This window comes from Monodelphis domestica, chromosome 3 (genome assembly GCF_027887165.1).
Source record: "Monodelphis domestica isolate mMonDom1 chromosome 3, mMonDom1.pri, whole genome shotgun sequence".
Taxonomy (NCBI): Eukaryota; Metazoa; Chordata; class Mammalia; order Didelphimorphia; family Didelphidae; genus Monodelphis; species Monodelphis domestica.
In genome coordinates, this window is record NC_077229.1 from 51,065,469 (window position 1) to 51,089,429 (window position 23,961).

The 23,961-nt window shown below is 37.5% G+C and overlaps 1 long non-coding RNA gene across 1 annotated transcript; it reads right to left on the reverse strand.

Annotated features, from left to right (window-relative positions):
* Positions 1–1,957: 1,957 nt before the first annotated feature.
* On the reverse strand, positions 1,958–23,776 carry LOC103102066 (uncharacterized). Its single transcript, XR_465898.2, has 4 exons — positions 23,498–23,776; positions 21,169–21,318; positions 9,663–9,883; positions 1,958–2,094 (listed from the first exon to the last, which is right to left on the reverse strand). It is a non-coding gene; the product is annotated as an uncharacterized LOC103102066 (long non-coding RNA).
* Between the last annotated feature and the right edge of the window lie 185 nt (positions 23,777–23,961).

Below are 23,961 nucleotides of genomic sequence, written 5' to 3' on the forward strand. Positions count from 1 at the left end.
CAGTATTTTCTCTTTGAACTTGTCTAAAACATTCCGTGGAATTGTCTTTTGGGGATTTATTGTGGTAGATGATCTGTATAGTCTTTCAATTTCTATTTTGCCCTCTTGTTCAAGAGTATCAGGGCAATTTTCTTAGATAACTTCTTTCAATATGATGTCTGTACTTTTTTTTTTATAATAATGACTTTCAGATAGTCTAATAATTCTTAAATTGTCTCTCCTGGTTCTATTTTCCAGGTCATTTTTAAAAATGAGATATTTCATATTTTCTTATATTTTTTCATTCTTTTGATTTTGTTTTATTGTTTCTTTTTGCCTTGTAAAATTATTAGCTATTGTAAAGTTATTATTTATTATTAGTAATTCTAATTTTTTAAAGACTGAATTTATTGCATGATCTTTTGATCCTCCTTTTCCATTTGGTCCATTCTACTTTTCATGACATTCAAAGATAGGAATTTTTTGCTTCTTTTTCTAGTAGGTAAATTCTGCTTTTCAGAAAATGTTTTTTTCATTGAAATTTTGTGCCTCTTTTCCCAGTTGAACAATATTTTAAAGCTGTTTTTTCTTTTTGTACTACTTTCATTTCTTTTCCCCATTTTTCTTCAACCTGTCTTATTTGATTTTTGAATTCCTTTTTGACTTCTTCCAGAGCCTAAGACCAATTCTGATTTATTTGTTGAAGTTTTACTTGTAGTTGCTTGGATTGTACCATGCTTTGTTGGTTTGCTCTTTGCTCTTTTTTCTATGTAGAAGTTTTCAAGGGCTAAGTGTTTTGCTGTTGTTTTTGTTGTTGTTTGCTCTTTTCCCCAGCCACCACCATTCCCCCCACCCTTTTTTTTTGTCTGAGTTCTGGGAATTCTTCAAGCTGCTTGCTTATTCTTTCTCCTCTGCTGGTTTGCCCTGGGGCTAAGTTTTCAATTTGGCCTCAGAGGCTTGAAAGGGGACAGCCTGAAAGCATTTTGAACCTCACTATGGTCTGGTGCCAGGGCCTGTGACTTCAAAGGGTGGGTCTGGTATGCTCTTTTGCTGGTTTAGTCCCCTTCCTGGGATCCTGAAGTTAGCTTATGGCCAATCACAGACCCTAGTGCAGAGGTGAGGAAATGGGTGGCCAGGACTCCTCTGTGTACAGTTTTGCTTCCAGTTCCCTCTTATTCTATGAAAAATCAATTCTTTCTGGTTACCTTTCAAGTTGTGTTCAGTGGGAGAGCCCCCTGAATCTATCTTGATAATGGGTTTTGATTCCTGTCATTTTGAAGTTCTTTTAAAAGATTGGTTTTAAAGAATAATCAGAGTGGTTTTGATTTTTCTGCTACTAAGTCACCATTTTGACTCTGCCCCCCCTTACTCTTTCTATAAGCCATATTTAAACTTAAATTTTCCTGACTACAGCCCAACATTCTTTCTACTAGACCATCTACCTTTTTTCCTTTAGTAATTAAGAGAAGAACTAGAGTCTGAACCTAGAACTCTGAATCCAAATTCAATTTTTGCCCATTAGATCATGTTGTCTCTAATGGATCTCCCATAAGTTTTTCTTGGATAGAAGATCAGAAATGAGCATTAAATCTGATACCTGCTCACATATTAACGTAATGTAAGAGGCATCTGGAATAAAAGTTATTTAGTTGAAAAGCTCTATATTTCCCTTCTGTTCAGTGCCATTACACAAAGCATTTGTAGGGGTTCAAGTAATGACATGCCAGTTAAAATAACATGAGGGATGGGGCAGCTAGGTGACTCAGTGCATTGAGAGCCAAGCCCAGAGACAGAGGTCCTGGGTTCAAATGTGGCCTCAGATACTTTCCAGCTGTGTGACCTTGGGTGAGTAATTTAACCCCCATTGCCTAGCCCTTACAGCTTTTCTGCCTCGGAACCAATATACAGTATTGATTCTAAGACAAAAAAGTAAAGGGTTTAAAAATAATGTAAAATAAAACAGAATCACTCCTGACTCTGATTCAGTGGCTGTGTCCCATTGCATTTACTGTAGCATATAAAGATGGTATGCAGGAAATGATAAAAATGAAGATCAGTTCAATTTAATCAGCATTTAACTCAGCCAGGTGGTGCAGTGGATAGAGAATTCTGGACCTAGAATAAAAAAGATCTGAGTTTTATTCTACTCTCACATACTGTCTGGCATTCTTTCTTACTTTCCCCATTTGTAAAATGAGGATAAGAGCATCTACTTCCCAGGCTTATAGTGAGAATCAAATGAAATGAATAAAGAATATTGTAGACTTAATGTATTATGTAAATGTTAGCTATTTTTATTATTATTCTATAGCCAAAGTAATGTGTTGGGCAAAGACTAATGAAGGCTATTAGAAAGATTGATCAATCACTTGTGTTAGAATTGATTTTTCATATGCTATATTATTCCATATTAGGGAGAATTTCTGAGCCAGGTCTTGAACCTGATTCCATCCAAACTATAGATTTTTGCATTCACTTTGTCTTTAGGAATGTCATTCTTTCACAGATTCTAACTAACAAGAAGGTTTACAATGATTCTTTTCCTTTATATATGACAAATCCCTTCTCTGTCCACCTGTGGGGATGGAGAGGGTTAGATGGTTTGCTAAAGATCCTTTTTACTGCTTTCTTTTTTTTTTTTTATTTTAATATTATTTTATTTGGTCGTTTTCATACATTATTCACTGGAAACAAAGATCGTTTTCTTTTCCTCCCCTCCCCTCCCCCCCCCCCCCCCCCCGCCTTTCCCTCTCCCATAGCCGACGCATGATTCCACTGGTTATCACATGTGTTCTTGACTCGAACCCATTTCCCTGTTGTTGGAGTTTGCATTATAGTGTTCATTTAGAGTCTCTCCTCAGTCTTATCTCCTCCAACCCTGTGGTCGAGCAGTTGCTTTTCAGCGGTGTTTTTACTCCCACAGTTTATCCTCTGCTTGTGGGTAGTATTTTTTTTTTTAGATCCCTGCAGATTGTTCAGGGAAATTGCATTGATACTTATGGAGAAGTCCATCACCTTCGATTGTACCACAATGTATCAGTCTCTGTGTATAATGTTTTCCTGGTTCTGCTCCTTTCGCTCTGCATCACTTCCTGGAGGTTGTTCCAGTTCACATGGAATTCCTCCACTTTATTATTCCTTTTAGCACAATAATATTCCATCACCAACATATACCACAATTTGTTTAGCCATTCCCCAATTGAGGGGCATCCCCTTATTTTCCAATTTTTGGCCACCACAAAGAGCGCAGCTATGAATATTTTTGTACAAGTCTTTTTGTCCATTATCTCTTTGGGGTACAAGCCCAGCAGTGCTATGGCTGGATCAAAGGGCAGACAGTCTTTTATCGCCCTTTGGACATAGTTCCAAATTGCCCTCCAGAATGGTTGGATCAATTCACAACTCCACCAGCAATGAATTAATGTCCCCACTTTGCCACATCCCCTCCAGCATTCATTACTTTGCATAGCTGTCATGTTAGCCAATCTGCTAGGTGTGAGATGATACCTCAGAGTTGTTTTGATTTGCATCTCTCTGATTATAAGAGATGTAGAGCACTTTTTCATGTGCTTATTAATAGTTTTGATTTCTTTGGCTGAGAATTGCCTGTTCATGTCCCTTGCCCATTTGTCAATTGGAGAATGGCTTGATTTTTTGTACAATTGATTTAGTTCTTTATAAATTTTAGTAATTAAACCCTTGTCAGAGGTTTTTATGAAGATTGTTTCCCAATTTGTTGCTACCCTTCTGATTTTGGTTACATTGGTTTTGTTTGTACAAAAACTTTTTAATTTGATGTAATCCAGATTATTTATTTTGCATTTTGTAATTCTTTCTAATTCTTGCTTGGTTTTGAAGTGCTAAAGATCCTTTTAATTAGCTACTGTAATATTTAAATTAATTGTTGGACTTAAATTGTTGTAGATAAAAGAGTGGGAGCCATAAACTGTGAGATTTAAAATGGTTGAGGTCTTAAACTGTAGTGATTAAAATAGTGGAAGATATAAATTGTGATAGATATAAGAGAGGGTGAGTAAATTTGACCGCAGAAATATGTTTCACTACAGTGTCTTGGGTTTAAAATCAAATATAAGGTGGTCACCAGGGAAATATTCCCAATTATTCAAATACCCAAGTCAACTGGGTTTTATAGAGATTTTAATTAATAATACAATGAGTAATCAAAGAAAGAGAGAGAGAGTAAGAAAGGAATAAGTATGAAGGGCCTCAAGCCAATATGGCCTAGACCTGAGTCTTAAAAGAGAAATCAGTCAGTTTTTTAACACTCACCACGAGGTCTGACTAAACAAGGATACTAGTGACACCAGGCCAGCGTCCTTCCTCAAAGAGTCTTCTAGCCAGAGATTGTTTCAAAGGGCCTCTCTCAAGAGCCTCCAGAGCTCCTACCCCAGAGGGACAGAGCCCCTCAGAGGAGCTCCTCAAGGAGCTCTCCTCCAGAATGAGAGTCAGAAATCGAGAGATCTGCTCTTCTCTGAGCTCTTATTTTTAAGGGCAAAATCTCCTCTGTCACCTCCCCTAACTCCTTACATCTACCAATCACTGTAGATGTTTCTAAAGGACCGCCTATTTTGAATTCACAGCTGAGTAGTTTTAATCTCTTTAGTAAGTCAGAAAAAAATGCTGCTCTGTCGACAAATTTCATTAAGAAAAAACCTCTGAATAAGTTATCACCCTTTTAGGTTTAAGTAGTTTACAAGTTGTCCCACCTATATGGGTACCTAGCATCCCATTGTATCAATTTTAAAAACAGGCCTGGCTCAAAGAACTCCTTGTCCCACCATAAGCATGGATCCAAGTATTTTCTTTGTTTAGCAATGAGTTTTCTGTCCTAAAGCAGTCTTAAGTAGGGTGGAGTAGGGATATTCAAGCAGAATTCTCACTATCTGCTAAGGAATTTTTTAAGTAGAGGATTCCCCAATGGGGGAAACCCCTAACATTCATAAGTCTGAGAAATTTTGAGGTTTACACTACCCACCAATTAGAAAGGTCTTGAAATGTTCAAAGGAGGATCTGAATAATGAGCTCCTAAAACTATTTATTAAACTGCCTGACCCAGCTTCCAGATGCCTGGTCATTCCAAAGGTCCATGGAGATCTTTGTCATTTTATCAGTTATTATGCTGGCCTAACCACTATATATCTGATATAATCAATAAGTCAATTATTTTACCCAAGATTCAGACTCTAGATAGGATTTGAATTATAATTCTTGGCAAGCATTTATTAAGCATGGCAGCAAGATATAGTAGATCGTCTTAAAACTAGGAAAATTTGATTATCTGGGTGACTCTGGGAAAATCCCAAAGTACTCCGAGACTTTAGTCGGACTCTATCAGTTGCAGAGGTGCTGACCTGCATCAGTAGGGCGAGTTCCCCCACCTAGGAGTTCCTATTACCAATAAAATCACCAGTCTGGTCTTAATCCTATGTACTAAGCACAGATAAGTACATTCAAAGTAGTGACAAGTAATATGAAGATGCTGTAAGCCTCTAAGCTTTTGATGCCAAATGAACCAACATGTAGGAAGTAGCAACACCCAAAAAATGGTTTAGGGATTTCTTCTTTGATACGATAAAAGGTCCCATTTCTTTCATGTTCCTGTAGCCTTTCATCACTAAGCCTCACTTCCAGGGATTTCTAGGGCAGTTGTTGGAGGCAATGCAAGGAGCTTATCTGTTATCTCCCCTCCCTGATCGATGCTTCTGATCCTTGAAAACTATTATTATTTGATGGAGTAAAGGAGATAGAAAAGAAAGATGAGAGAAATCTTGACTCAACCCTTGGCTGGTTTGTTGGCCCTGTTCCTTTAGAGATGGGGCTCTGAGAAACCTTTCCATCATCAAAGACATCTGATGATGAATCAGTAGAAGATTACAATATACGAACATTTTTTTTTGCCAAATAATATCTATTTGTTTACAATGAAAAAGGAAGAAAGCTATTCAAAGTTACAAAAATCCTAAATAGCAGGCATAATTTTATTTACTTTATCAGATGTTTTATAGCCCCTATAAAACTCACATTTTATAGAATAAACTGTGGCCATCATAAGTTAGGGAGTCTTTTCACTTTCTTGTAACACCATTGAGACTTTCATAGTCAAAAGGACAGAGATGATGGAAATGATTCACAGACACCAAAGCACATGAAAATGACAGTGATCCTAACTCATGTATTTCAACAAGCAGTGGAAAAAGGAAACTAGGGGGTGCAGTGGAGGGAGCACTGGACCTGGAGTCAAGAAGACTCATGCAATCAGCCCCAGACACTTACTAGTTGTGTGACCCTGGCTGAGTAACTTAACTTTGTTTGCCTCAGTTTCCTTATTGGTAAAAATGGGAATAATTATACTCCCTACCTTATAGGAGTTGTCAGGATCAAACATTTTGCCAGACAGCACAGTGCCAGGCACATAGTAGACTTTATATAAATCTTAATTTATTATTATTATTATTATTATTATTATAGCAGTGGTAAAAAGCAGATGGGGGCACAGTGGATAGAGCACTAGACCTAGAATCAAGAAGACCAAAGTTCAGTAATGGACTTCTCTACTAGCAGCAATGCAATGATCCAGGACAATTCTGAAGGACTTATGAGAAAGATGCTATCCACATCCAGAGGAAGAACTGTGGGAGTAGAAATACAGAAGAAAAACAACTGCTTAATCATATGGATCAATGGGGATATGATCAGGAATGCAGACTCTAAGTGATCACCCTAGTGCAAATATCAATAATATGGAAATAGATCTTGACCAATGACACATGTAAAACTCAGTGGAATTGTGTGTCAGATATGGGAGGGGGTTGGGGGGAAGGGAGGGAAAGAACATGATTTTTGTAATCCTGGAAAAATGCTCTAAATTAATCAATTAAATACAATTTAAAAAAAAGAAGACCAAAGTTCAAATCCTGCCCAGATATTTATTAGCTATGCAATCTTAGGCAAATCATATAACATTGGTGATCCTCAGTCTTATCCTGTGTAATATGGGAATAATAATAGCTTAAAAGGTTGTGATGAGAATAAAAAAGATATTTTTAAACTACTTTGAACATCATGAAGCAATATATAAATGCTAACTGAAAAAAAAATGTTCTTAGAGTCAGAAGTCTAAGGTCAGACTCATCTTTCTATCACTTCTAAATTATGTGAGACCAGATGATAGAATGGATAGATATCTTGGCTTAGAGTTATAAGACCTAGTTTTGACCATTGTCTTAGATACTTATTATCTATAAAATAATGAGAAGTCACATTTTTTCCATTCTGAACATTAATAATAAACAGTTTTCACTTTTTCAGAGCCTTGGTCAATTTATCCGTAAAATGTGAATATTGTGAGACAAGTGTTTGACAAAACTTCAAATGCAATTGTGAATTATGTAATTTGAATCTATTACCCTAAAAACTATGATCCCCAACAAAATTATTATCCCAGGAAAAAAACTACGATTCCCAGTACCCATCTCTCTTCCTGTCGTTATGTGATGACATAGACAGGAGATAAATTCGGTGGAGTTCTATCTCTTGGCCTTTTCCTTCCTGTGTGGCTTTGGTGGAGTGGGCTTTCTGAGCAGGTAGAGAAAACTTAGTCATGGGGTTCTATTTTGTCAAATAATAAACTTTAAAATATAATACTTGAAGTATTGGACATTAATTTTAAATCCTACAGAATTGTAATTGTTATAAGACTCAAGGCAAGTGACTTAGACTCTCTGAGCCAGCTTCCCCCTCTGTAAAACTGGGAGCCTGATACTTGAGTCAACATGATATAATTAATTCAATGTGGAGTGTGGAATCAGGGGGCAGTTTTGAATCCTCTATCAGAAACTTAGCACTTGTATAAATCTGGCAAGCACCGCAGTTGTTTCATCTGTAAAATGAGGATTATGATGTTTTACAACTCAACACACAGAGGAAAATGCTTTATAAAACCAAAAGCATCCTGAGTATATAGGATATATATCTATATATCACCACACAACCACTACTATGTCCAGAGAGTCTGAGACATTTATGCTTTTTATCTAGACCAAGGAGGTTCTTAATCCATTTTGGGTGATGGACCCTTTTAACAGTCTGCAAAATCCTTCTCAGAAACAGAATTAATGCACAAAATATAATACAATATTACAGTTGTAATACAATATAGTATACTATTGTATAATGCAATATAATAGAAAATAATTTAATATAATATAAGGTGCCATGGCATGATATGATATAATGTAACATAAAATTAATGTAATGTAACATATTGTGATAAGATATACTATAAAATAGAAAAATATGTACTATACAAGATTAAAATCAATCACATTGATTTCATTGAACTAAAGATATAAATTATTTTCTTTGTTTACAATCATCCTAAAGTCTAGAAACAGATTCTGTAGGAATATATGGATGCAGGTTAAAAATTTCTCCTCTAGAAAGGCTCATATCTTTTGGCCCATTCTTGTGAGCAAGGCTTGGTTCTGGGGGAACAGAAAAAAGACTCTTTTGGGGGGTTCTTTTTTTTCAGACTATACTGTCTTGTATCCTTAACTCTGAAGCTTCTGGGGAAATCATTTAGATTTTAGATTTAGCTCCCACCTCAAATCTTTCTGATAAGGGATTGAAAGTTAATCAATGTGTAATGTAAATCAGGAATGGGATGGCTATTTATATCATACACACTAAAGAAATGATAAAATACAGAATACCCATGAGTGCATATTGGTAAAGACTTACATAAGAAGCAATAATTCAGAGTACTATAAATAGATAGATAAATAATAGAGTGGGAGAGAGAGAGAGGGAGAAAGAGAGAGATAAAACATTTCTTAAGTACTTACAACATATTAATTGCTTACTATGTACCAGGAGAAGGAAGGAAGGAAGGAAGGAAAGAAAGAAAGAAAGAAAGAAAGAAAGAAAGAAAGAAAGAAAGAAAGAAAGAAAGAAAGAAAGAAAGAAAGAAAGAAAGAAAGAAAGAAAGAAAGAAAGAAAGAAAGAAAGAAAGAAAGAAAGAAAGAAAGAAAGGAAGAAAGAAAGAAAGAAAGGAAGGAGGAAGGAAGGAAGGAAGGAAGGAAGGAAGGAAGGAAGGAAGGAAGGAAGAAAGAAAGAAAGAAAGAAAGAAAGAAAGAAAGAAAGAAAGAAAGAAAGAAAGAAAGGAAAGAAGGAAGGAAGGAAGGAAGGAAGGAAGGAAGGAAGGAAGGAAGGAAGGAAGGAAGGAAGGAAGGAAGGAAGGAAGGAAGAAAGGAAGGAAGGAAGGAAGGAAGGAAGAGAAAGGAAGGAAGGAAGGAAGGAAGGAAGGAAGAGAAAGGAAGGAAGGAAGAAAGAAAGAAAGAAAGAAAGAAAGAAAGAAAGAAAGAAAGAAAGAAAGAAAGAAAGAAAGAAAGAAAGAAAGAAAGAAAGAAAGAAAGAAAGAAAGAAAGAAAGGAAGGAAGGAAGGAAGGAAGGAAGGAAGGAAGGAAGGAAGGAAGGAAGGAAGGAAGGAAGGAAGGAAGGAAGGAAGGAAGGAAAGAAGGAAGGAAGGAAGGAAGGAAGAAAAACAAAGAGAGGGAGGGAGGAAAGAAATAATTAGTCTTAAAAAGCTTTTGTTCTCTTAGAGGAAAATAATACATAAAAGGAGAACTATAAGGGAATGTGGTGATGAAAAGAGAGAAACTTACCTGATATCCTGGGCAGCCAAATGTAGATAGGTTAGAAGTTCAGTTGGGGCATGCGGAAGTGAGGGAGTGATCTAGAGATGGAAGGCGAACAGTATGGCTGGGCTTTCTCGTGGAATGGTTCTATTCAAGAACTCTTCAATCACTGAGTCCTCCAGGGTAGTGAAGTCATTCTTGAGGGGCCAGGCAGGTGGTTTAGAGGTAGAGCAGACTTGAAAGATGAGCTAGAAGTGAAGAGGATATACTATTGTACTATTTTGTGTTTTTGATCCTTAAAATATAAAAACATTAAGTATTTTGGGAAATTGCTGAACTGGCAATTTACCTTTCTCTCAAGGTGAAACATTTCCCTCAAAGTCTATATCTTCTGACAAGCCAAGACACAGGTTTGGCTTATTCTCCTATCAATAGCCATACTTTCCCTGGCAAACAAATCTTACTAATAAGACTAATCCTTGAGGCCACTAGATGGTTCAGTGAATAGAGTGCCAGGCCTAGAAAGAGGAGGTCCTGGGTCCAAATCTGGTCTTTCACACTTCCTAGCTATGTGATCTTGGGCAAGTCACTTAACCCCAAGTGCTTAGCCCTTGCTGTGCTTCTACTTGGAACCCATCAATTCTAGCCTTAGTATCAATTCTTTTTTTTTCCCCCCTAGGCAATGGGGGTCAAGTGACTTGCCCAGGGTCACACAGCTAGGAAGTGTCTGAGGCCAGATTTGAACCTAGGACCTCCCATTTCTAGACCTGGATCTCAATCCACTGAGTCACCCAGCTGCCCCCCAATTCTAGCCTTAGCATCAATTCTAAGCCAGAAGGTAATGGTTTTAAAACAAAAACAACTAAGCCTGGACTACCTTTGGAATCCAGAAATTCCTAAGGAAGATCCCTATGAAAGGTCAATTTCTCATCATCACTGTTTGCTCATAATGGCTGATTCTTAACCTTGTTTGTATTACTGACCCCTTGGGCAGTCTGGCAAAACCTATGGTTCTTTTATCAGAATTACATTTTTAAATGCATAATATAAAATGCATAAGGTTACAAAGGAAACAAATACAATTATTGTTTATTCATAAAAATATTAAATATCATGAAAATATTACAAATAACAAGTTTCTGGATTCCCAAGCTAAGAAACTAATTTTTGCCCAGAGAAATATTTATAGGGACCAGAGTCAGGAAGCTCAGATCCAGGTCATCTCTGTAAAGCATTCATTCAAAGCATTCATGCTTTCACTGCACTACTATTCCTCACAGGAAGTGTAAGAGAGAGCCCATGCCACTTGTCTAGGACACAGCTTTGATTTCCACCCCTCCCATGTTCCCTTGTGGAGATGAGGGGGTGGGCAATACCACTCCTTCAATTTTTTTTCCAGGAAATTGAGGCTGAGAGAGGTTAAATGGCTTTTGCTCTTTCTTATATTGCTCCCAAATTCTGGTGTGCAGAGTATCTTCTTCAATCAGGTTCCACCTCAAAGTAGCTATGGCAGGGTTATTTCCTTCTCAGTCTGCTTCCATGAAACTGAGGTCCCAGCTGACAGCTGAGCTGCTGTGATGACTTTAAAGAAGCTTCCTGATTCCTTCCTTCCTGTCCTTGCACCTGGTTCCCTTGGCTTGGCTGATCAATATTCAACAGTGACATTTTATACCAGACTTAGGTGCTCATTTTCTGTCATTAAGATCACTCAGGTTTGCTGTCAGCAGGAGAAGAATAGCTTTCTCTGTAAAATGTGGTCTTTTTCTATCAATTCTTATGCAATAATACCTGTAGCTTGGATAGCAAATACCATGTTATTTGAGCATTGGACATTCAGAACATCTTCTAAGTTATTAATTTGATGACATCTCCATCTATTGTTAAAATTAATTCATATTGATCTTTTCTTTCTATGTTGCCTACGTTTCCCCAATGTAAATGTTACTCTATAACAATGAATAAAAAAAGAGGTAGATAATTGTTCAGGAAAACCAATGAACATATTGAAAAAAAATTGAAATTATGGGCAATGTTCCACACCAATGGTTGTTCAATATTTGCAAAGGAGCAGAGGGAGATTTCTTCTCAGAGCTCTTCTTTGGAAGTTTAATCTGTATGTTTTCATAGTTTTCAGTTTCAATTGTTATATTGCTCTTCTTGTTTCCATTAAATCACTGTATTTATTAAATATTTCATCAGCTTACTCACCTTTATATCACTTTATATATCTTCTTTGCTTCTCCATGCTCATCATATTCATGTTTTCTTAATCTACAATATATTCCATTATATTTGTGTTTCATAACTTATTTATCCATTCCCCCAAATTAGAAGTGTTGGATTTATTTCTAGTTCTTTGCTACTACAAAAACTAATGCTAGAAATATATTGGTGTGTATGGGGCTATTCTTTTTGCCACTGACCTCCTTGGAGTGTGGAATTTCTGGGACAAAGGGCATACAAATTTTAGTCACTTTTATCACATAATTTCACATTTCTGGGCAGAGAAGATGAAAGAGGATAGGAAGTCACCCTGCTGAACTCTCCCAATCTTCACCTTCAAATTTAAAAATAATACTTCTAAACAAATTTTGGAGTGGTAGATAATAAAATGACCCAATGGTAGAACTTTCCAGCCTAAGACAATTCATGAATTTGACAGGAGAGGTCTGTGAAATCAGGATGGAAATTAGTCAGAATGATTGCAGAGGAAGTGGTAGTGGTAGCCCTTAGTGGTCATGACAAGAGTGGTTGCATCACCAACATCTTTGGAAGCTTTCAGTCCAGAAGTAGCAAGTGGATCAGACAGTGAAGAAATTATAGGGGACCCTTTGCTGGCCCTGGGGGAGGCTTGCATTGATTGTCAACTCTATTGACCATAAGAGTTCTACAACCCATTTCTAGGACAGAGAAGAACACCAGTGGTAAGTCATAAGGGAGAAGGTACTCTGGTCTCAGTTGCAAGCCAAAAAGAAATGCTACCATTTATAGCTAAAAGAGATCAGGGGACTTGGTTACAGTTCTGGCATCCAGGGGAGTACTAGTGCTTATGGATGCAGGGGAACAGTAGCCAGTCCTGGGCAAATACCAGAACTCAGACCAGGAGAGCAGTAAATATACCACCTTGGAAATACAAAATGCTTGCAGACTGGCTAAGAAAACTGGCTCTGAAAACAGTAACTTAAAAAGTCTGAAGTTTGGAACAATGTCTTAAAATTTAAAACTAAGAAAAAGGCTGGAAAAATGAGCAAATGACAAAATAAAAAATGAATGTAACCATAAAAATCTATTTGGTGACAAAAAAGACCATGCCAAACACAAAGAAAACAATGTGAAAACAGCTCAAAGAAAAGCAAGGAAGAGAGAGAGAGAGAGAGAGAGAGAGAGAGAGAGAGAGAGAGAGAGAGAGAGAGAGAGAGAGAGAGAGAGGAAGGAAGGAAGGAAGGAAGGAAGGAAGGAAGGAAGGAAGGAAGAAAGAAAGAAAGAAAGAAAGAAAGAAAGAAAGAAAGAAAGAAAGAAAGAAAGAAAGAAAGAAAGAAAGAAAGAAAGAAAGAAAGAAAGAAAGAGAAAGAAAGAAAGAGAAAGAAAGAAAGAAAGAAAGAAAAAGAAAGAAAGAAAAAGAAAGAAAGAAAGAAAGAAAGAAAGAAAGAAAGAAAGAAAGAAAGAAAGAAAGAAATCTAATTGTACACAAGCAAAAGCAAAAATATATTTAGTTGTACTTGATCTCTCTGCAGTCTTTGACCCTTGATTAAGTAGAGAAAGTGTTATAAAAAGTCCCATAGATCTGGTGATTAAGAGATTGATGGTAACTTTAGAGAGCCATTTTGGTTGGTTGATTAAGTCAGAAGCTAGACTGCAGAGAGTTTAGAAAAAGAGTTAGAGGGGACAAAGTTGAAGCATTGATGGTAGACATTTTTCTCAGCGAGTTTAGCCATGAAAGGGGGAAAGATATAGGGCAGAAATGGTTGGATCAAGTGGTAGTTTTGCAATGATGGGCATACATGGGAATGTTTGAAGGCAGAACATTTTGTATTTAATTAAATGTGAACATTTTTAATCTCCCCTGTGGAAACTCTTGCAGGGCAAGGATCATAGATTTAGACTTATAAAGGACCTCAAAAGTCAAGAAGGATAACTCCATTTTATTAATTTTACCAGCTCAGCACAGTTCATCACAGTTGCTTAATAAATACCTGTCAATCTGACTTGACCTACTAATAAGGAAACAGAGGCACAGAGAAGTTTTGTACTTGGCCCAGGTTAATAAAATTAATAAGTAATTGAGGCAGCATTGACATCCAGGATTTCCTGATCCCAAGACCAATGTACGATTTCCTGTCACATCGCCTCTAGTCATAAGTTGACTCTAGTCAAAGTTATGAATAAATGTGTTTTGATTAATTTTTGGCCACTGAACTTAGAACAAGGGAGAATATGCTTCAGTCCAAGTCTTGTCAACCATATAACATAGACAGATCTGAAGATAAATAGATGATAGATAGAAGGATACAAAGATGATTCTGGATTGATTGATAGCTATAGATATAGTGAAAATAGCAGATAGTGTTCAACTCTAAAAGCTTGGCTTTGCATTTGGTTTGTTTTTGTGGCTTTACTTGGGTTTAAAAAATAGAAGGAAAAAGGGAAAAAAAGAAAGAAAGAGACAAGTACCCAGCAAACATCAACATTCTGTCTCTTGGAATCCAAATTGCTGACATTCTTCAGGCTTGTGTAAAACAAGAGTATCATTTTTTTTTTTACTGTTTAGAACATTAGAAATAAAGGCAATTTTGAGCTGCCAGAGTGTGAGATTTTGACTTTCTGTTAACATTCATCTGTCCCCAAGGTATGTTTCCACATGACTGTGAAAGTGCTTGGATTGATTTCTGGCAGTGAAGGTGCAGCATATCCTTAATTTGCCTGTTGCAGAACAAATGAGGAGCCCTGGGCTCAATGACCAGAAGGATGGGTGAGCCTGCAAAAGAGCAACCTTTGTTCTAGGAAAACCTGTGGGTTCACTTTGGAGGTCCAATGGGAATACCATTGAGCCCTCTTATGAGTTGGATAGCATCGACTATGCCCATCGTCTTTGTGAAAATGGGACAGGAAATCCAAGGATGCAGAAGGTCATGTGTATTGTCAGCTTTTTTTTTTTAATGTATTTTTTATATGTATTCACCAGGCAAAGTTCTCATGGATAAGCATCAACATTAATCCCATTTCCAAGGAAGAGAGCAATGAGTACGTATAATTCAGTGTTATGGAATAACAATATCTATTTTATTTATTTTCCTCCTAGTCTAGTCGGTGAGATGGTTCATTCTCCCATATTAGGCACAGAGGTGTCTTATGGCCAGGAAGGGGACCCTTCTTTACCTACAGAGAGAGCCTGGAATGCCTGTTTACAAATGGCCAGGTGATCCCTGTTCAAACTGAGGCTGATTTCAAGCCATGCAGAAGCAAACACACCTGAGAGAGCCCATAATAACACAAATCACAAGTTGGCTTGACTTGAATCTGAGGAAATAAACAAAACAATGAACCCATTAAAGGTTACTTGCTAGGCATCTGGGTTTTTCTGTGATGCCGTAGGAAGCACGTTTGGTCAGGGACCATCTGGCCATGACAAATGACCGGTGTGTAGCAGGCATCTCCCTAAAGGAACCAGCACTTTCGGAAGCCCTTGTTAACAAGAGAGCTGTCTGCGTGGTGGTCTTAGCTTCTGAACTCTCTAATTTGCTCCTCCAAATCAGTGGTTCACTGGCTGTCATTTGTCCCATTTTAATCGCTCTCTTCTGAGGGAAAACTCCCATCAGCAAACAGAGGTCATAGGCTTTTGATTGAATTATAGCATTGGAGGTCTCTGCCTTGGATGGATTCTCTCTTTGCAATTTGCAACCATTTTTTTTTCAGCTATCCTAAAGTCCAGAGTCGTGGCAAAAGTAAGGACATGGAATGATTAGTTCCTAGGCGAGAGGAAATGTGGTTCTGAGGCAATCGTATTGGACCTGGAGTTAGGAGAAAGCTCAGTTTAACTCTTGCCTCTGGCGCCGATCGGATGTGTGACATTAATGGCATGATAACTTCACCCCACTTTCTTCCTCTGGAAATTAGGGATGACAAGAAAAGGCATCTCTCCTGTTCTGGTTTTAATAAGCTTTAAGAGACAGCTAGACGGTGCAGTGACTAGATAGAGTTAGAGCTTGTCAACATGGAGTCTAGAAACCCCAAACTTGTAGCCTAGAAAGATCTGATGAACCCCAAATTTTAGGGCTAACTTGTAAGTTGGAGACCCCAAAGCTTGTCCTTGTTCCCAGCTCCCATGATAATCCTCCCTGATGGGAATCTCAGGCTAGAAGTTTCAGACTGAATAATGTATCCCAAGTTAAAGAAAATCCACTTGAGGTGGATTGAGGTGGAGGCTAAGCCCAAACTGGGTGACTCTTTTGCACAGTAGGCAGAGCATCAGTCTCAAGCTGAAGGTTCGATCTCTGTGATATACTGGGAGAGGCTTCTGGACTCAAGAAGAGTCATTGCTTGGGCTTAGCCTCCATCTAAAGTGGGTTATTCTTTACCTTGGGGTCCATCATTTAGACTGAAACTGCTAGCCTGAGATTCCCTTCAGGGGGATTCTCATGGGAGCAGGGAACAAGTACAAAGCTTTGGGGTCTCCAACTTACAATTTAGTCCTAAAACTTGGGGTTCATCAGATCTCACTAGGCTACAAGTTTGGGGTTTCTAGATTCCATGTTGACAATCTATACACAGGAGGACCTGAGTTCAAGTTTAGTCTCAGAAACTTTCTAGCTGTGTGACCTTAGACAAGTCACTTAATCTTTGGAATGTCTCAGCTTCCTTATCAGGAAAATGTGGGTAATAAGAACACCTACTCCTCAGTGTTGTGATGAAGTTAAAATGAGAGTGCATATGTAAAACTCTGCAAAACCTTAAAACATAATATAAATACTTGCTATTATTAGAGGTCTGGGGCTTAGTAACAACAGCTAACATTTATTTATATAGGTCCTTAAGGTGCTTTGCAAATCTTATCTTCTTTGGTTCATATAACAAAGTCAAACTTTTTCAAGGTGTTGGTTTGTTTTTGCTGAAATGGCCTTTTTCTTTGTTATTCTTCTGTTACTTTTTCTTTCTTATCTCTGTCATTTATTAGGGATGATTCTGGGAGGGAGGGGATAGAGAGATATTGAGAAATATAGGTGAGGGAAAAAACAAAAGATATCAATAAAGCTATTTTAAAATTCTGACTTTTTTGAAGAGTTAGTTTTGCTGAACTGTCTTTTTCCTTTCTTTTTTATTCTTTATTATTAGAGATTTTACTCAGGAAAGAGGAGGGGGGAGAAGATCTAAAAACAAAAGCTATCAATAAAATTTTACTTGGGAAAAAAAGAAAAAAGGAGATGATAACAATAAATGTATTCCTTGCCTTGCAGGGTTACTAAGAGGATAAAATGAGATAAAGTGTTTTATATACATTAAAGATATGCCCAGTTAATTATCATTAGCCTTGAAGGGAGAGAGGTATTATCCAGTTACAATCAGCTTTGTCCCCACCTTTCACCAGCTGAGATTCTAAAGAAGATAAATTTTATCTCCTCTTTGAAGATTGCTCAGTATCTCTTTCCCTTATTCTCAAGCTGTTAGGCTTCTACTGGATCCCTTGTCACTTTAAGTTTACTTTTCATATTTTCCACTTTGTATTTACTTCATTGGCTCATCCAGTAGAATTTAAGCACCTGGAGAACTGATTATGTTTTCATGTTAGATTGTAAGTTCCATGAGGGCAGGAACTCTCCTTTAATTCGATCCTCTGAAGGAGGCTGTGATATACTGGGAGAGGCTTCTGGACATAAGAAGAGTCACTTGGCTTAGCCTTACCCTCCATCTAAAGTGGGATGAAGGGAAGGGATAAGATTGAAGATGGAAGGGTAGTTCTATAGCTACAAAGACTAAGTTCACAGTATGTGGAATCTGGCCCAAGGTAATTGGTATGAAGATGGCAGAAAGTAAAATGAAGCATGGCTAGGAACAAAAACCTAGACTGAAAGGGACTTCAGAGTCACTCCAGTCCAAACATCTTGTCTTAGAGCTTAAGAAACTGAGGTCCAGGAAAATTAAGTGACTTTCCTAAGGTGACAAATAAATATCAGAATCACTACTCTCTAGCCATTTCTCTATTTCTTATAACCAACTGTCTTCCATCTAAAGTAATTATTATATAGTATTGTTGATTATACTTATCTTTATGCCTAATTCTTCTACTAGACCATAAATTTAAAAATATATATATTTTCCAGGATACTATGGGATATCTAGGTGGTGCAGTGAATATAGTGCCAGTTCTGGAGTTAGGTGGACCCATGTTCAAATGCAGCTAGCTGTGTAATCCTGGGGAAGTCCCTTACCTTCTATTTGCCTCAGTTTCCACATCTATAAAATGGGGACAATGATAGTGTTTACCTTCCAAGGTTGTGAAGATCAAAAGAGAAAATAATTGGGATGTTCTTTTTGCACAGTGCCTGGCACATAGTACACACTATATAAATGTTTATGTCCATTATTATTGTTGTTAAAGTTTCAGGAGGTCATTGACTAAATCTCATTTAAACTTTTTATTTTGTCATCTCCTAATACAGTACTCAAATGACTGAACCAATTTGATGGATTGAACCAGTGACAAATAATGATGATTATGACAATGGCAAAGGTTTAAGAGCCTTCAATACAAGGCATCATAGATGCTCCCAAGGATTCCAGAAAAAAAATTTACTTAAATTGCTGCAAATCATGAATCATGGATGCTATGAAACTGTTCTACAGTAAAATAATTAACTGTCACCTTTAGATCTTTAGAAGCACTATCATTGTTCCCCTAATCAGAGAGCAGTCAGGGCAGCTGTGGATGGTATTGCTAATATGGAATGTGTGTGTGTTTATGTATAACTTAGAAATTGTGCAAAGATTGACATCATGAAAGGTGAATGTAGACATGGTATTCTCATCTGGAAGATGGTAAAGCATACAGATCCTGGAGCCAAGGAAGTTTTTGACAGTGACAATGATGAGCAGCATTGTCATCTGAAGGAGAGAGGTGAAGAAAACAGCAGAGGACTTTGGGAAAATGGTATAGCCATTGCCAACATAGTCCCAAGAAGTGGGGATTGGCTTCCCAGTGAAAGGAAGGGGATAGCTTAGGGTAAAGTAAGAGAAGGTTGAGTCATGATTTATGGAATTGGAAGACCTAAAATTGGAAAACAATGGGAAAATTAGGCTTTCACATTGCTATAATATAGAACCCATTATACAGAGTGCAGTACTGAGGCACAGGAGGGAAAGTAATTGGTCTTTAGTTCAGGTAAAATATGTGAAAAATAGATATTTTAACTTCTGTGAAGTTTCTATCTTATCATAGCTATTTCCATGATAATTCATTATCGAGTTGTGTCACTGGTGTCTCAAACTCAACATGGCCAAAACAGTGCTCATTACGTTTTTCCCCAATTATTCCCCTCTTCCCAATTCCTATTGCTATCTGGGACACTGCCATTTTCCCAATGTTCCAAATTTACAACCTATGTATCATCCTAGATTCCTTTTTTGAATGCAATCACTATATCCAATCTTTTGCCAAGTTTTGTTTCTATCTTCACAACATTTCTTGTATTCCTTAGCTTATTTCTACTTAAATTGTCCAGCTGGTTTATGCTATAATCTCAAACCTGGATCATTCCAATAGCTGTCCAATTGATCTTTCTACCTCAAGTCTCTTCCCATTCTAATCCATCATCCACTTGACTCTCAAAGAGATTTTCCAAAAGTTCAGATCTGGTCATGTCCCTCCCTCCCCCCCCCCCCAACTCCTACTCAGTAATCTCCAATAGCTCCCTATTACCTCAGGATGAAATATAAAATCCTTTCTTAGGATTTAGAGATCTTAATAACCTGATAAAGTCCTATATTTCCAGTGTTCCAACACTTTATTCCTCTCCATGTTGTAAACCTTAAAATATCTCAGACTTATGAATGTTAGGGGTTTCCCCCATTGGGGAATCTTCTACTTTAAAAAATTCCCTAGCAGATGGTGAGAACTCTACTTGAGTGTGGGGGCTCCTAGCTATGGGAGTGTCCCTGCTCCACCCTACTTAAGACTACTTTAGGACAGAAAACTGTTTGATAAACAATGAAAGTACTTTGATCCATGCTTATGGAAGGGACAGGAAGTTCTTTGAGTCATGACTGTTTTAGAATTGATACAATGGGATACTAAGTACCTATAAAGGTGGGGCAACTTGTAAACTACTTAAACCTAAAAGGGTGATAACTTATTCAGAGGTTTTTTCTTAATGAAATGTGTCGACATAGCAGCATTTTTTCCTGACTTACTAAAGAGATTAAAACGACTCAGCTGTGAATTCAAAATGGGCGGTCCTTTAGAAACATCTACAGTGATTGGTAGATGTAAGGACTTAGGGGAGGTGACAGAGGAAATTTTGCCCTTAAAAATAAGAGCTTGGATCTCTTTGAGGATCACGATTGCTAACTCTCATTCTGAAGGAGAGCTCCGTGAGGAGCTCTTCTGAGGGGCTCTGTCCCTCTGGGGTAGGAGCTCTGGAGGCTCTTGAGAGAGGCCCTTTGAAACAATCTCTGGCTGGAAGACTCTTTGAGGAAGGATGCTGGCCTGGTGTCACTAGTATCCTTGTTTAGTCAGACCTTGTGGTGAGTGCTAAAAAACTGACTGATTTCTCTTTTAAGACTCAGGTCTAGGCCATATTGGCTTGAGGCCCTTCATACTTATTCCTTTCTTACTCTCTCTCTCTTTCTTTGATTACTCATTGTATTGTTAATTAAAATCTCTATAAAACCCAGTTGACTTGGGTATTTGAATAATTGGGAATATTTGCCTGGCAACCACCTTATATTTGATTTTAAAACCCAAGACACTGTAGTGAAACATATTTCTGCGGTCAAATTTACTCACCCTCTCTTATATCTATCACAATTTATATCTTCCACTATTTTAATCACTACAGTTTAAGACCTCAACCATTTTAAATCTCACAATGTGAATAGAAACTTTTACCTTCTTGCTATTTTTCCCCATGACTCTCCAGCTTCCAACTCCTGCCTTTTCAGTGGTTTCTTCCCCTCCTCCTCCACATCATGCCTGGAATGCCCTTCCTCCTTATTTCCACCATTTGTGTTCTTTAAAAATTCAAACCAAATCTCACTTTCTGTAGGATACCAGCCTAATTCTTCTGAATCCTCACTCAGAGCCTGAGATTATCTTCCATTTCAATTGTAGATATCTTGCATGATCAAATATTAAAACTTTCTCCTCCATCTGAATGGAAGTTCTTTGAGAATATGGACTGCTTTAACCTTTCTTTATATAGTTAGTGTTTAGAAAAGTGCCTTCCATATAATAAAGTACCTAAAATAGCTTTTAGATTAACTATTGACTTTCCTAGGCTTTTGTTTAAACTAAAAAGACTAAGATTGAGGTTGCATTTATTACCTTATTTGAAAGGAAACTGCATCTGGAATCTTGTAACATACTTGTAGAAGGATGGTCTGTTTCCTCTTTTAGCAGGGATTTCTATAGGCAGAGCAGTCCTTTCTTTCTCCATTGTGGATCTGGCATTTTAGGTAGTAAAATGTGTTTACTCTAAAGAGAAAAAAGGGAAATAAAGAAATATTAGAGACTCGGATCTGTAAAAAACCTTAGAAATAGCTGTTCTTGTCCTGTCCTTTTACAGATGAGGCAACTGAGGCCTTGAGCAAGGAAATGACTCATTTTGGGTCAGGCAGCTAGATAGGGATAAAGCTAGGGAGAGGGATAAACTGTAAATGACCCCCGAGATTGCCCAGTCTAATTGTCACATTCTACAGAGGAGGTCCCTGAAGAAGAAATCTGAGAAGCAACTTAACCATGATTACATGATAAGCCAGAGAGCTAGAATTGGGACTCAGGACAAATCCAAATCAAGTTGAATTTGAAGATTAATGCATTTAGCCTTTCATTTGGTTTCCATAAAGCAAACCAAAACCAAAGAAAACAGAAACAACAGCAACAAAACTCCAACTTCATAAGTATGAAGTTGGAAAGATATAGCTAGAGAGTTTGAAAAAAAATTGTGAGTTTAGTGACATGCCAGGAAAATACAAGTCAGCAGTGTGATGTGGAAAACAAGAGACTAGGAAAACAAGGGGGGAAAGATCTTTGTTATATCGAGGCACTGAAACTTCTAAAAATAAGAGATGAATATTCTTTTTTCTTCCTTGGTCAAACTGTCTTGGAAGCACTATGATCAGTTCTAGATGCTACATTTCAGAAATGACTGTGGGATAATATGGCATGGCAGAAACCTAGACTTGGAATCAGGAAGATATGGGTTCGAATCTCACCTCAGATCCTTACTAAGTGAGTGGGCTTTGGGAGGTTATTTGATTTCTCTTGGTCACAGTCTCCCCATGTATAAAATATGAGATTAGGACTTGATAACACCTGTTTCAAACTTTTGATCTTATGATAAGATAGATAAGGATCAGAAGAGAGCAATTAAATGCAGAAAAAATCCAAGTTCATGCTAGGAGTGTGGTATTTGTTAAAAGAAATGGGAATATTTAGTCTAAGGTAGAGATGATTTAGGCTCATAGGTTCATGAATCTAGAATTGAAGGGGACCATGCAAGTCAACTAATCCAACTTCTCATTTTACAGATGAAGAAACTGAGTCTCACAGAGGATAGGTGACTTGACAGTCAGTAGGTCAATAAACATTTAGTTTATTGCTAAATGCTAAGTGCTGAGATACAAAGAAAGGGGAAAACATAATACCTGTTCTAGAGGAGCTCACCCTCTAATGGGAGAGACAACATGCAAATCGTTGCATAAAATCAAATTATATACCAGATAAATTAGAAATGAATGACCGAGGAGATGCCTTAAAATTAAGGGGAATTTGTAAGGGCTTCTAGTAGAAGGGAGGATTTTACTTGAGACTTGAAGGAAGTCAGGGAAGCCAAGAAGTAAAAAATGAGAAAGGAGAGAATTCCAAGCATGGGAGACATCCAGTGTTTTGCACAAGGAAATTTAAGGAGGCCACTGTTACTCTGTCACAGAGAACATGGGAGTGGGGTATAAGTGTGAAAAGAAATGGGGAGACCAAATTATTAAAGGCTTTGAAGGGAAGCAGAAGATTTTTGCATTCAATTCTGGAGGTGCAAAGAAAGTCTACAAAATTTTATAAGATGGGACAGATTATTAGAGTAGAAATCAGAAGGCTATGATTCAGGAGACTTGGGTTCAAGAAAAAAGCTCTAAAATAGGTATCAGAATCAGAAGATCTAAAAATAAGAGATTAGACAAATCCAAAATGAACCTGAACAAACATCTCCTCCATAATTTAGAAGATGAAGGGTAATCTAGTCTTCATTCAGAGATCTCTATTGAAGGGCAACTCACTTTCTACATGGACAGACCATTCCACATGGGGATATCGTGAACTATGGATTTTTTTCCCCTTCATATCAAGTCTAAATTTGCTGATATTCACCTTAAGGCTCATACCTCTTTCTTTTGATAGCACCTTAAATACTTAAAAACAACCAATATGGTGGAAAGCATGTTGACTTTGGAATAGGAAAATTTTGTTCCTGATGCTTACTGCCAATGTGCCAAGTCATTTTCTACTCTCAACCATCCTCCACTCAGCTGCCAGAGTGATCTTCCTAAAAAAGGAATGATTGTGCCACAAGCTCCTTTTCCCACCTGATAAACTCATTTTTCAGAATAGTTCTTTGAAAGACTCTTCCCCCCATAAAAGACAGATGGAGGAAACATACCATTTTTCTTGTCGGGCTATTGTAGGACAATGACTAAAGTGGTTGTTTTGCTGATCCTCTAAATGTTGTCTTTCAGATGACTTGACAGCCAGATGGTGATTCTGTTTGACATAGTCCCATGAACAGCAAGACAAGAGTGTAATCACCATTTTCCCCAAGAGACAGATACATGACCCAGAGATGCATGAGAGACAACTAAGTTTAGGGGAGGTTATTATTTTTTTTATACTGAGATGATGGAAGGACTTATGTTTCTCATTTTATTGATTACTGTCTTTCTCATCTTTCCAATGAGGCTAATTTACTATATTATTCCTTGATAGGGCTACTCTGTCAAAATGGATAGATATATGGGACATGAACACAGGAAGGCCTGAGTTCAAATACTTTCTCTGATATTTAGCAACTTTTGAGTTTTTGGGCAAACCACTTAATCTCTCATATTATGACAATTCTCTAGGACA